This window comes from Macrobrachium nipponense, chromosome 6 (genome assembly GCF_015104395.2).
Source record: "Macrobrachium nipponense isolate FS-2020 chromosome 6, ASM1510439v2, whole genome shotgun sequence".
NCBI classification, from domain to species: Eukaryota; Metazoa; Arthropoda; class Malacostraca; order Decapoda; family Palaemonidae; genus Macrobrachium; species Macrobrachium nipponense.
The window spans coordinates 127,829,626-127,843,315 of record NC_061108.1 but is presented as its reverse complement, the minus strand read 5'-3'; the positions used below and the strand labels follow the sequence as shown (position 1 = coordinate 127,843,315).

At 37.0% G+C, this 13,690-nt stretch overlaps 1 protein-coding gene across 1 annotated transcript in view; it reads right to left on the bottom strand.

The window, feature by feature from the left end:
- The window catches only part of LOC135216168 (globin-like), a 140,698-nt gene that overhangs the window by 115,185 nt on the left and 11,823 nt on the right, over positions 1–13,690 (bottom strand). The gene's annotated exons all lie outside the window — the stretch shown is intronic.

The following is a 13,690-nucleotide window of genomic DNA, read 5'->3' as shown; positions in this document are numbered from 1 at the left end:
GCCAAGTCGCCTTTTTCCTTCGGGGTCACGTTTTCGCTCGGAACATTACGACGGTAGTTTGGTGGCGTTTTCTTCATTAGCTTATCATTAGGGCGAGATGGATGGAATGTTGATAAGTCTGTCTGTTATCGTTGCTGGGATATACTTTTTTTTTTTTTTTCAAGCGACTTTTAAGTTAATATGAATTTCCTTCTTCAGAATAAAAGAAAGACCTGTCTCATGATGATTTTAATCTTTCAAACAAGCATGATAACATTCAACATTAATCTATATGACAAAGTTGCTTTGCTTTGCAGATTTTGTGAGACTAGCACTAAAGCAAACTTGTAACTGCTTGCTTTTTCAGGCCATAAATCGTTTCAATTAATAATAATAATAATAATAATAATAATAATAATAATAATAATAATAATAATAATAATAACAAATATTATTAATATTATCCTTATCATTATTATCACTATCATTATATAAAAACACTGTAAAAATAAATTTCCTTGACAAATGTAAAAACCAAGGTTTAGTGATGTTTATGAGGTGATTTTTGTTCTTTCTACATCATATCATAAACCAAATTCAGTAGTAAAACTAAAGAAATTATTTATAAATAAATAACAAGAATGAACTCCATGCTTACAAGTACATATACCAACGAATTTATAACAAGAATCCAGCCAAGTTTTAAAAATTACTTTAAATGATTTTTTAATAAAAATAGATTAAATTCAACCAAGAAATAAAACAAGAAAAGCTTCAGTGACAACAGAGAGAAAGAGAGAGAGAGAGAGAGAGAGAGAGAGAGAGAGAGAGAGAGAGAGAGAGAGAGAGAGAATTCACATACCAACAAATTCATAAGAAGAATCCAGCCAAGTTTTAAGAATTACTTTCAATGATTTTTTAATAAAAATAAATTAAATTCCACCAAGAAATAAAACAAGAAAAGCTTCAGTGACAAGAGAGAGAGAGAGAGAGAGAGAGAGAGAGAGAGAGAGAGAGAGAGAGAGAGAATTCATTCTTGTAGAATGATTCCACCTTCGTGGGTTAGGGATTATCTCGTTGGGATCGTCCCTAGAGAGGAACATGTAACCTGGTCCCATCCCTCCAGGCTCTCCATTATGAGGAATTCGTGTTTAATTTAATTGTATTGGTTTTTTTGAAACCATAATATCAGTGATGACTTTAGAACTGTATCCAATAAGCCAAAGATTTGATTTGATTTCTGTAGATTTTTGGCATTATGCCAATCTTGAACTATTATTCCTCCAAGGTGCCAATCACTGGGGCAACCAAGGTCATTCAGCGCTGAAACGGAAATTGGTAGTGAAACCTCAAAGCAGTTGCACTATGAAACAATTGTTAGGAAAGAGTGGACAGTAAGATGGAATAAAGAGAATACGAACGGAGGTACACTAAAAGGAATGAAAGTGGTTGCAGCTAGGGACCGAAGGGACGCTGAAAAGAACCTTAAGTAATGCCTACAGTGCAACGAATGAGGTGCACTGAAGGCACAACCTTCCTGAGGGGAATACTTCAGATAAGACAAATGCAAGGGAAACTAAGCTCTAAAGATTCGTCAGGGGAAGCTAATAATAATAATCCAGAATCATTCCCTGGAATGAGGGAAAATCAAGTCCTCTCTCCCGTTTTTGGTTTTCTGTAAAAGAAAACTATCGTCCCAGCTTTGTCTGTCCGTCCGTCCTCCCTCAGATCTGCTGTTGTCTGACATTAAGCTGGCCTTATGCCAGCACGGGCTCTTGCTCATAGAGCAGGCCGTAGATCCCCTCAGACCTAAAAGCTACTGAGGCTAGAGGGCTGCAAAGTGTAAATTGACATTTTGATCGTCCACCCTCCAATTATATGAAACATACCTAATTGCAATCCCCTAGCCTCAGTAGTTTTTTTAAAAATTTTATTTAAGGTTAAAGTTAGCCATGATCGTGCATCTGGCAGCGCTTTCTGGAGCCATGGGACGCACCCACACTCTGCCGCATCTCGTGAGCAACTGGAGAGCTACTGGTTTGTTTGTTTGTTTGTATGGTGTTTTTACGTTGCATAGAACCCAGCGGTTATTCAGCAACGGGACCAACGGCTTGACGTGACTTCCGAACCACGTCGAGAGTGAACTTCAATTACCAGAAATACACATCTCTCACCCACTCAGTGGAATGCCAGAGAATCGAACTCGTGGCCACCGAGGTGGCAGGCCAGCAGCATACCGACCACGCCACTGAGGGGCGAGAGAGCTACTGGTCAGGCGGTCATAGTTGATGGTCTTATACAGCATACATGGTACAGAATAATATATATTCTTTGTTTCAACAAAGTATCATGTATGGCGAGTTACAGATTGGACACTGCTGAAACAGAAAGTGAGTGAAAAAAAATCACCGTCGATGTAGTTACCTATAAAAAAAAAAAAAAAAAAAAAAAAAAAAAAAAAAAAAAAAAAAAACACTTTCGACACTTTGCCCCAAAAAATGGACGACTTGACCGCCTCGATCCGGTCTCAGGATGCACCCACCCCGACAGAGCGACTCATGGGCGGCATAACCGCACCAAACCGGATTGGTTAAGAAAACGTCAGACGATCAAGTGGGAACCGGGTATAAACAATGTGCGTTAAATTATGATTTAAGTTCATTCAATGAGGGCGAGGAGGGTAGTTCTCGTAAAGTTTCAGAACTCTTTAACTCTACGTAACTCATGTGGGGCGTTTGAGCACCCCAAACAATCCAGAAACGTTGTAATTCATAACTGGTAGTTAAGCTATTCCTCTCCTTTCCAGTACTTGTTTGAATTAATGAGGGGAGTGAGCAAGAAGACTTTGACAATTGAAATTTGACTCTTGTTGGAATTATACCACATTTTCTTCCCTTGGGGTGTTCATTCACCCCACAGTAGTAATCAAGGTATGTAACAACATTTTAGACATTTTGTTACTTGTTGTAAAATGACTTGTTTTATCATTTTGATGAAATAATTATAAGTATTTGAGATATAAAGTTTCATCGGGAATTGCTGAATCCATCACACCTTCCCAGCAACACTTATTCCAGGGAGCAAAGAGATGTACGTTATGTGTCAGGTCACGTGATCTAAAGTAAAAACTATGCACATATTGTAATAAACATGTGTGTAATGATCACAGCAAGGTAACTGTGATATGCACAGCATGTCAAGGGAAGATTTCAGGAGAAGAGTCAGAACGATTTTCAAGTTCCATATATTTTTTTCTCTAATTTTTGTGTATTCTTTAGTAGATATCTAAATACACATGGAAATATGTATATTTTCATATGTATTTTTATTGAATTTACTTATGGTTGTGGCGATTTTAGTTGAATTCTTTTGTTTCTGATAAGTAGCTTGAGTAAATTGAGGCAATTTAGAAATAAGTTTAGTACTCTTTCATTTTCCTATTTTTACTTTATAAAAACTGGTCAAAAAAGGCTTTAATGAAATCAGACAGTCCATATAAGAGTTGAAGTACTGTAAGATATATATCAATATATTTTGGAAAAACAAAGTATGAACACTGATATATTTCCCCGGAGGAGTAACGCAGGGTTAACTGCATCTTTAGCAATAGATGATGATAATAATAATAACAATAAAAATGATAATAAAAATATTATTAAAAATAATATACTTTATTTTCGCTCATTGTTATGTAAAAACCCGGACTGCCGATGCAATAGACAGTGTAAGATACATTCGAGAAAAATAAACCCAAATAATAATAATAATAATAATAATAATAATAATAATAATAATAATAATAATAATAATAATAACTAATCAAGAAGAAAGTATCACTCATTGATGTCGCAATACCATGGGAGACCAGAGTTGAAGAGAAAGAAAGGGAAAAAATGGATAAGTATCAAGACCTGAAAATAGAAATAAGAAGGATATGGGATATGCCAGTGGAAATTGTACCCATAATCATCGGAACACTAGGCACGATCCCAAGATCCCTGAAAAGGAATCTGGAAAAAGTAGAGGCTGAAGTAGCTCCAGGACTGATGCAGAAGAGTGTGATCCTAGAAACGGCGCACATAGTAAGAAAAGTGATGGACTCCTAAGGAGCCAGGATGCAACCCGGAACCCCACACTATAAATACCACCCAGTCGAATTGGACGACTGTGATAAACCCCCAAAAAAGAAAATAAAGAAAAAAAGAGAAAAATAATAATAATAATAATAATTTAGCCATCATTTTTAATGGTTTTCACCGTTAGTCAGACAATAAAAAAAAAAGCTTTAACAACAGGATAGAATGAAACAAAAATAATAACGCTTGAGAAAAAAAAAGAAATTCAAATAAACAGGGACAAGAAATAAGTGATGCACATAATACACAACAGGGTACATATAAATAATTAAATAAATAAATAAATATATATAATATACATATATATGAGAGAAACTTTAACTGAGTAGATATAAAAAAATAAAAAAAATAAATATGTACGTAGGTTGACAGCGCACGTCATTTGCTATCTATATCTATATAATAAGAGCATACATGAGTTAACAAATGATAAAATAAATAATTTAAAAAAAATCAGTGAATATTTAAAACCAGAAACACTGGAGATAAGAAAGCCAAATGAACTTCAGGACCAAGATAAAAACTGACGCCCTAATTCCACGAATTCCCCTGGTGGAAAAATCGGGAGAGAGAGAGAAAGAGAGAAAGGAAAGGAATGTTTCAGTTTCAAAGCCTTTCTCTCTTTTGAAAGCATTTCTTTGGAAGTTTTCTACCTATCTTTTCTTCGTGAGTTTTTCCTTCTCCGTTCTCTGCCGTTTCTCTTTCTCCGTTCATTATGATGCTCTTTATCTCTTTCGTTGTACTGAATCTTCCCTTTGGCTTTACTTCTTATTCCAATTTTTTTTTTTTATTGCGACTTCCTTTATCTCTTTTTACTCCTTGTTCAGTCGCCTGAATTCAATTCCTTATTCTTGACGTTTTAATTTCCCTATGTTTCTTGTCTTTCCATCATCTTTTCCCCTTTTGCTATATTTCTTGACCTTTCATCATCTTTTCCCCTTTTGCTATGTTTTTCGTCTTTTCATCATCTTTTCCCCTTTTCCTATATTTCTCGTCCTTTTATCATCTTTTCCTCCTTTTGCTATGTTTTTTGTCTTTTCATCATCTCCCCTTTTCCTATGTTTCTTGTCTTCCACCATCTTTTCCCCTTTTCCTATAATTCTTGACCTTTCATCATCTCCCCTTTTCCAATGTTTCTTGTCCTCTACCATCTTTCATCATCTTTTCCCCTTTTGCTATGTTTCTTGTCCTCTCATTATCTCCCCTTTTCATATGTTTCTTGACCTTTCATAATCTTACTCCCATTCATGTAATTTTGTCTCCAAACACTTCGTTCGTCTTTACCGCAGTTCTCGTAACTTCGGCTAATCCTCTTGGGAGAGATGGTCAGCTCTCTGGAATATCACATGAGCGGACGAAAGTTTTCGTATTAATTTTTGTCAGACAGCGATGATGATGATGATGACCATTTGACACTTTACCGCCATTTCATTCATCATTATGCAATCAGAAATTTACCGTAATTTATGAAAGTACTCGGGAAAGTTAGGAGCAACCTATACAAATTCACAGTGAGAAAAGAGAGCTGTGGATCGCGCAGCTGGGCGGCCGCGTTGGCGGAGATTGGAGGGTGGAAGACAAACTTTGATTCTCGTGTCGTGGCTTATAACCCTCCTTGGGCTTAGCAGAGTGCAGAGAGATACGATCTGTACCCAGTGGCCTTATTATTTATAGCCTGTTCATACCTAACGCATTAATATTCCTGTCACTAACTCCTCCCCGTTTTGTCCACTTTTTCATTCGGTACAGATTTTCCCATTTCCTTCAAATACTTTGTTTTCAGTTCTTTTATTGTAATAATATATTTTTGCTGTTCCCTTTACTCTTGTTTTACTTTATTTGTCTCCATTTACCTCCCGTGCAAACCCTAACGATTACATTTTGTTTATTTGTGTGGTGTTTTTACCTTGCATGGAACCAGTGGTTATTCAGCAACGGGACCAAGGCTTGACGTGACTTCCGAACCACGTCGAGAGCGAACTTCTATCACCAGAAATCCACATCTTACACACCTCACTGGAATGCCCGAGAATCGAACTCGCGGCCATCGAGGTGGCAGGCCCAGACCATACCGATCACGCCACTGAGCGATTACATTTTACCTTCTCTCTCGACTCAATTAAATCTCTCATGTTTTTGTTGACTTCTATGTCTCACATTCTCCTTTCTCAAACTAAGACGTTGTGACAAACACCCACGTCTTGCCCCATACAGTTACATTTCTCCTTTTGGTTATTCCTGTCCCCCCTTTTTTGTTCATATCATGCCTATTTCATATTTGTAACTGCCCTTCACAAAACCCATCTCTTGCCTGTCTATTAATTTTGACAAATACAGGAGTTCATAAGAAACTCCGCATTCTCTGGAATGCCTATTGCCAGAACTCCTTTGACTAATTCCCAAAACTCATTTTTTTTTTTTTTGTAGTTGAGGTTTAGTTGAAGTCTCCCTATCAATACTCGCTTTAACTTCTTAGCTTTTTGTTTTTTACTGGAAACAAGAGCAGTCTAGTAGATTCGCATCAACCGTGCATCTGACGTCTAGGCCTGTCCCTTACGACGCTCCTGATTGGTTGTTGATAAGCCAATCCCAGGGCTGGACACACTCAGTCTCTCGATAGAGTTAACATAGGCAGGATATGTATGTTCCACCTCTCCTAAATGATACGTCTTCCCTCAGGAGAGGTGAAACATACATCCTGCCAATGTGAACTCTCGAGAGAGACTGAGAGTTTCCAGCCCCATGATTGGCTTATCAACGACCAATCAGGAGCGTCGTAAGGGACTGGCCTAGACATCAGATGCACGGGTGATGTGAATCTATTATAGTTCATAGCCTCCAAACACTATAGTAGCTTGAAAAGAGATAGATGTCCTCAAGGTTATTATTGATCTTGAAAAGAAGGTATCAGTTACCTTGCCAAGTCTAACATTGAATTGAATTGAATTGAATATGGAATTTAGGCCAAAGTCCAAGCACTGGGACCTATGAGGCCATTCAGTGCTGAAATGGAAACTGACAGTAAAAGGGTTGATAGGGGCAACAGGAGAAAAACCTCGCAGTTGCACTATGAAGTAATTGTTAGGAGAGGGCAGAGAGTAAGATGGAAAAAGAGAATATGAAAGGAGGTACAGTAAAAGGAACGAAAGGGGTTGTAGCTAGGAGCCGAAGGCAATGCCTACAGTGCACCGCATGAGGCGCACTGACGGTACTACCCACCTATGGGGTACGAATCTAACAAGCTCAGAGATAAAGCAAGGGCAAGGTGTTCCATGGAAAGCATAAAAATTCATCTTTGCTAATCTAGGCAGGGAACCTGATACTGCCAAGATAACAGCATCACCAAGATTGGCCCCAAAGACCTCACTTCGAGAGGACAGAAAGTGGATGATACCACGGAGAATTTATTTAAGCCACTGATGAATTTCTTCCTGCCCCCTGCAGAACTATAACATTATCATCAAGTAGTGAGTATTTACTGAAAGCATAAGTTGTTGTGCCTTTATCAAGTAGTTGTCACACCGCTGATAAATTTCTCACCCAGATCACCAAATTGTTAACCCGTCAATACGCATTTTTTTTATATGTATATCAATTTGAGTCAGTAATAAATTTCTAAATTTGTTCATTTTCATAACAATTTAGTCACTGTCATCCCAACCTTCATTCGTTAATTTGTTTATTTGTTACACATTAAAAAGTGCATTTTAATTCAGAGGTCAATCAAAGGTACCAAATGACTTAAGAATAATAAAGGTCCATTATTAAAATAGCATACAACCACAAGAGGTTACAAGTACGAGTGTCATGACTTAATTAAACCCATAGAGTTTTATGAATTTTATCACATCACCGTGATTCATATACGTGCATTAAGCTACAAATGTCCTTTAATATCCCATTCGATTTACCTCGGAATTAATATATTTTCATATATGTTAACCGAAGGGGAATTTTCTAGTTGATAATAATTTCGTCCTCCCGTGGATTCGAACCAGCGGACAGGCAGAGGAGAAATCAGGACTTCAGTGACACTACCGACTCGGCTAACAAGTGTTGTTTCCTTGTTCTGTTCGGTGGGCACAACGCTTGGCTCTTCCATTTTGATTTTCACTTTTTCTGAAAGAAGGAATGTACGTACAATAAGCTCTTTTATCCCAGTTTATGTGGATAGTTTTTAGGTGACCTCGAAAAAATGAAGTCATAGTGAGGCATTTTACCGCAGTTTGAGCGAATATTCTTTGGGCGACTTCTACCCAGTTCCTTGGTGGTGGTATTTACGCCATGACAGTAAAACCATCACAAAGAGCGCCTGTCGTGACTGAACTCTATGAACTCTATTCAACGGGGCGTGAGGTCACTGAAACGCTATTGTGTTACAAGTGAAGAAAGATTCAGCCGCAGTCTTACCATTTTCTGCGGTCCATATGACGTCATGTCACGTGGTAACTTTTAACTCTGCTTTCAGTTTATTTGTTTTCGTCGGTATTTTCGTCCCATTTCCCTTGGGAAGATTTCTTGAGTTATTTTTTCTAAGTACGGTTTACCCTCAAAGCTTAATTCTGTTGATCTGTCACGAATTTCTCAATTCTCTTTAGGGGGAAGAATTGGTCAAACAGTTTCGTGCATGACATTTCTGGCACCCTTTCCATTATTTGCCAAAAACCAAACTATTAAATATATTTAAGCTGCTTTTATTATTATATAATAAAAGAGAAATATTCACGGTGTGTAGATTCTCACATGAACAAGTTCACAAGACCACTAACTTTAAAACAAGGCAAAGAGCGAGTAAAAGAAAACGGTTAATGTGTAATAAAAAAATGCACAGTTATATAGAAATTAGTATTAATATGCAAAAGATAAAAACAGATTTTCGAACATCAGTTTTAACGTGAACATTGATGGGGATGTTCGATTGCTTTTGTTTATGACATAGTAATACATTTTACTAAATAACTGTGGACTTTTATTACACACACTGTTTTTCAAGAGATTGTGAATTTCTTAGCAAGACAATTATTATTATTATCATTGGCTGCAGACCATAAACTCACAGGCACAATAATACAGCCTGTGAGTTTATGGTCTTTAATGGATATTAAAAGCTTTCGAACCTTGTGCTAGGTTCATCGGAAGAGGAACCTAGCACAACGTTCCAATACTTTTAATATCCATTAAAGACCATAAACTCACATACTATATTATAGTGGATCTGCAACCATTGTCATCATTTTCGACACGGAAAACTGTGCCCATTATTATTATTATTATTATTATTATTATTATTATTATTATTATTATTATTATCATTATTATTATTATCATTATTATTATTATTATTATCATCGAGAACTTCTGCAGAATAAAATGTATACGTACTGCCCAAGGAGTAGTGAATCCCCGAGCCTGTTAACCACGAGGCAGCTCACACATTTCAATCAGAGCTTTATCATTTCGTCTCCTCTTTCCCTTTGCAATATCATCGTGACTTCCGAGACTATTTTGGGCACAAACGAGGCACCCTACTGCATGGCACCACCCATTCTAGTCTCGCCTTTCAAGGTCAAGGAAGGTCTGAGATCTCTTGGGTCTTCTTGAAGCTTCACTGCATCCTTTTGTATGAAGTGTGTGTGTGTGTGTGTGTGTGTGTGTGTGTGTGTGTGTGTGTGTGTGTGTGTGTGTGTGTGGTGGGAGGGGAAGGGAAGGAAGAAGGCTACTCCGATAGTAACGTTTGAAGACCATTATCGCGTATTTATTATATAGAGAGAATTTAGAAGTTTTTGATGATGTCATTAGTAGGGATGCACCTATACCAAATTTTTGGCCGATACTGATACTAACTTTTAAAGCCGATACCGATACCTGTTACCTCCATATTAATGTTATTTAAGAGAATATATATTGTTACTAAAATCATTGCTGATAGAGATAGGCACAACCACAGTTAATTAAAATTAGAATTGCAATGATAAATTGTTAAATACACTGTACAGTATTAAGATACCATCTTTCTCTGTACACTATTAAGATACCATCTGTTTTTAAAAGATAAACAATGAACCTATATTCAAGGATATGCCTATATATACTTTGGTGGGTTTTGTTAATATATAGTACATTTTAGGAAGCCTCGAAGGGTTCTAAATTCCTACACTAATGACAAAAGTATCGGATGGTATCGGCAAGAAATGCACCGATACCAATACCACAAAAACTAGCCGATACCACGATAACGATACTTGGGCACATACCTAGTTATTAGATATGGAAAGAGAACTGAGAAACTTGATCCACAGTCAAGTGTCCTTCCTGGATTTTCGAATCTATGGCTCAGAAAGCATTTGACAAAAACGATACTAAAATTTTAATTTTCTGTGATTTTGGTAAACAAATACATTGACGACCATTGCATGGCTACAGTAACAGCGTAATAAAATTCGATCAAATTCACTACGGAGAAGGAGTTCCAATAAGAAACTTTTATTACTAGCAAGATGCATTTCTCAGTTTTTATTCGTAAGTGGTGTTGAGGAAAGTTGTGCCATTTATCAAACGTTCTGCAAAAGCAATGGGAACAGTTGATCCTTACGCCATGTTGTCACCTTATGGCTAGTGTTATCAAGCCTTGTAATATAAATTAGCCTTTTTTTTATGGTGTTTTCACGTTGCACGGAACCAGTGGTTATTCAGCAACGGGACCAACGACTTTACGTGACTTCCGAACCACGTCGAGAGTGAACTTCTATCACCAGAAATACACATCTCTCGCTCCTCAATAGAATGCCCGAGAATCGAACTCGCGGCCAACGAGGTGCCAGGGCAAGACCATACCGATCACGCCACTGAGACGCTACAATTAGCCTTTGCATTTTGATATTCAAGCTTCGATTCTGAACGCCCTTAACGAAGTAAGTAATTGTGTAAAGCACATTTTTTTATTCATCTTCAGGGCCTATTTTTTTGTCAGCTAATAGTTTTCTGTATACTTCTAACTGTATTTAATTTTGATTCTTTCTTTCCTAAGGCATTTACTTTTCCCTTTCTCCACTTAAGGGTATTCTGTTCTGAGGAAGCCTCCGGTTTCAGTGACTTGCTTCTCAAGTAATAATACCAATAATGATAATGAAAAGGAGAGAGAGAGAGAGAGAGAGAGAGAGAGAGAGAGAGAGAGAGAGAGAGAGAGAGAGAGAGAGAGAGAGAGCAACCAAAAACCATAAATACAATCTAAAAAATGGAGATTCAATGACAAACAAACCGATAATCAGCATCTCTACAAAAACAAAAAACAAAAAAAATAATAATAATAAAAAAAGAAGAATAGGCTTAACAAATTCTAAAAGAGGACTTCGACGCTTAGAGACAAGGATGTCGCGCCTCTTAAAGGATGTCTATCACGTGACAAACCACCTCCTTCTTTGACCTTCAATCGTCTTCTTGGAGCACTTCCCCTCACCCCCCCCTCCCCCCCCCCAATTGGGCTCTTGGCCAAAAAATTCCTTTAGAATCTGAGAAAACCTGTTGTTTTCCATAAGGCTTTGCCTCCTTTTTTAGATCAGTAAATACAGGTTTTCTGTACATTTAACATGTCAAGTGAATGTTGGTTGATTTTCTCAGTTAATAAGTTGAAAAAAAAACAAAAAAACATGAGATATTTGAACTTTTCCTCCACGGTGAAATTGATTTTTATGATGCAGGGCTATTCCTTGAACCATAAAAATATCATACATTTTTTTTTCAATAATCACAAAAACAGAAATTATAGAATCATACGAACAAAAGAAAGGACTATATAGGCTCTGCGAAACAAGTCTTCCAGCTTCCTTTTCATGTTTAATCATTGTTTGTTTGTTTGTTTGTATGGTGTTTTTACGCTGCATGGAACCAGTATGGTTAATCAGCAAAGGGACCAACGGCTCTACGTGACTTCCGAACCACGTCGAGAGTGAACTTCTATGGCCAGAAACACACATCTCTAACCCCTCAGTGGAATGCCCGAGAATCGAACTCGCTGCCACCAAAGGTGGTACGCCAACACCATACCGACCACGCCACTGAGGCACTTGCATGTCTAATCAAATCAACAAACGACTGCTAAAATCTCAATGTAGCTGCAACAAATACACTATGATGACACTACAAAAAATAAACAAAAATTGTCAGGCGCTCTAGTATACATTCACAGCATCCTTTTCGCTTCTTGTCATTGAGCCTATTGTGGTTCTAGTTTGTTTGTCTGTTTGTTTGTCATCTTGAGGTGAATCTTGTATGTGGTAAGATCACAAATCCAATTATGTAATCCTTGAAAGGTATGTCAACTGTAGCTGTAAGATTTCTGCTTCATATGGTTACCTCTGTTAAAGAAAACAAGCCGCCTAACGGGAGTGAAGACACGCATGATCCACTAGTCCCCGAAACCTCAAATGGTTGACAAAGCCTTCCTTCAGTGGAAGAACTCTTCACGGAGGATGAGACAGAGGAGTCTGAAGGTTTTTTGGACGGAGGACAGGCGTTTTTGCGTTGCATGGAACCAGTGGTTATTCTAGTTTAACCAACATTCCTTCAAAGCACCAGCATAGAGCAATTGGCAGCAGACCACGGAGACCGATGACAAAACCAATCACACCGCTTTCAGTTCGAACCACTGCAGAAACATCCGTTAAGTTTGATTTAGGAAATTTCTGAGTCAAAAATTCAGGAATGCACCTTATCTTAAAGGAATAAACCCCCAACAGTGTTTTTATACAAACGTCCTCACTCTCTCAATGTATTATGATATTACTAATATCTACTCGGTAGATATAGTATGCAGTTTACAGTACCTTATAAGTATTCTTGCATATTGTAATGCAATCTTTAACCTTTTATTTAACATGATTTTTCATTAATCACTTTCTCATTGCAATATATGTATACACACACACACACACACACACACACACACACATATATATATATATATATATATATATATATATATATATATATATATACTATATATGTATGTATGTATTGATTCTCTCTTTTTCGGTTAAAAATGCCATATTAAACGAAGCCAGACATAAATAACATGTTAAGATTATGGTACGTATTACGCAGATACCGCTGCTCATTACTGATACTATTTATTAACAGTGGGCTACATCCTCTGGATAAAATAGAGAATAATGAACGAATTATCATATAATCTTTCACATCTAGGGAAACCAGCCTGAGACACTGAACGTACAATTTAATCAAGATTTAAAAATACAAATGACATGAACTCATCCATTACAGTTGTGAAGGGTACATTACTTGCATTAAAAATAAAATTACACACAAATTTAATCAAGATTTGAATATACAGAAATGAACTCATCCCATAAAATTGTGAAGGGTACATTACTTACATTAAAAATAAAATTACGTACAAATGTAATCAAGATGTATAATACAAATGAAGTGAACTCATCCCATAAAATTGTGAAGGGGTACATTCCTTGCATTAAAAATGAAATTACGTATTTGCATTCTTCAATGTTTAATTTGCAGTTCAAGATTGCGTTCTAGACCGTGAAAGTTTCACGTGATCC